Genomic DNA, 1,445 nt, shown 5'->3' on the forward strand with positions numbered 1-1,445 from the left:
GCGAGGCTAAGGGCCGGAGGGCTCCCGCAGCCCTTCCCCGCAGGCGGCCCCCCTGGCGCGGGCGGGCGGCAGCGACACGACCCCCGGCGCACGGGGGAAGGGCTGCGCAGGCCGGGAGCCATCGCGCCCCGCAGGCGCAGGGGCGCCGCGAGCAGCGGAACCGCCCGCTGCCAGGGCGGGAGCCGCCTCTGCCTCTCTCGCCGCAGCTGGGGCTGCCGCCGCGCTCCTCCGTGCCGCGCTCCCCTCCGGGGGCCCCCCTGCCCAGAAACACGCGGCGCCTGCAGGGCCGCCAGCACTAATCTCACATCCTCCCCCCGCGCAGAGGCACAAAACGACGGCCGGCTGCAGGGGAAGAGGGCGAACCAAAAGTGGAACCCGTCCCTGGGTGGGCTCGAACCACCAACCTTTCGGTTAACAGCCGAACGCGCTAACCGATTGCGCCACAGAGACTCAGCTGACACAACCATCCGCGGCGTGGCTGACGTGCTGCGTATCCCGCCGCCTCCCCCCGCGACCAGAGGGCCACCGTGTCCCCGAACCGTGCGCGCGAAACCCGACTCTTGCGAAATTAGCGCTAAAAGAAAACTGAGAAAACAGTGAAAACGGCGGCTTCTCTTCTTCTAGGCAATATGAAAGGCTAATTCTCAAAACCATTGTTCATAGCAGCGATCTTTTTCTGGGAAATAAATTCACAAATCTGAGTTAAACCAGCTTTTTCTTGGCTGCTGCCGATTCCTCCATTACACATGCAAGCCAAAATGTAATTCGCAAATATCATTGCAAAATTGCCCTATTAATATATTTTAAAGGTAATTTTAAGTTACTACAGGGAACAGTTAGACTTTAAAACAGGCAGCAGCCCTCTGCATGTATGCAGGTAAATTGTATTTACCTTACTGCCTGGAAACAGCAATGAAGAAAAGCTAGCATTCCTATTACCCTTTAATCGAAATCTGCTTTCTGCTTCCCACGCTACCTTGCAGTAAAGCTACACCTACAGCCCCACCGAGTACAAAGTTTTCACATCCAAACCTGAGGATATGTTTTCCCCTTTTCTTTCACAGGCTGATGCCGTTTGAACCTCTTTGAAGTCCTACAAATATCAGTTGGTTATTGCTGTTCCTGAGGCCCTATGAAGCTCTGTCCGATGGCTCCTCTGGTCCACTGAAAGCCTTTGCAGTTGAGCAGGCCCACGACACCCACTACACAAGGATGGGTTCAGACTCTTCTCCAAGCAGATGGCAGCTGTCTCCTCTGCTCACCCAAGACCAAGATGTCCCAGCTCATCCCTGAAACCAGAGAGTCTTCAGCAGCAGGAGGAAGAGCAAGAGCATGTTACTCCAGCTCCTGTATTTTGTGCAGTACCTTGCTCTTTAACACTATAAAACTTCAGTCCTCAGCGCAGTGAATAACTCTAAGCTGACCATCTATTGTCCACAGCTCAG

At 55.2% G+C, this 1,445-nt stretch overlaps 1 non-coding gene across 1 annotated transcript; it reads right to left on the reverse strand.

Annotated features, from left to right (window-relative positions):
• Window positions 1–376: 376 nt before the first annotated feature.
• On the reverse strand, window positions 377–450 carry TRNAN-GUU (transfer RNA asparagine (anticodon GUU)). The gene has a single exon. It is a non-coding gene; the product is annotated as a tRNA-Asn (tRNA).
• Window positions 451–1,445: the final 995 nt, after the last annotated feature.

This window comes from Patagioenas fasciata, chromosome 2, assembly GCF_037038585.1.
Source record: "Patagioenas fasciata isolate bPatFas1 chromosome 2, bPatFas1.hap1, whole genome shotgun sequence".
Classification (NCBI taxonomy): Eukaryota; Metazoa; Chordata; class Aves; order Columbiformes; family Columbidae; genus Patagioenas; species Patagioenas fasciata.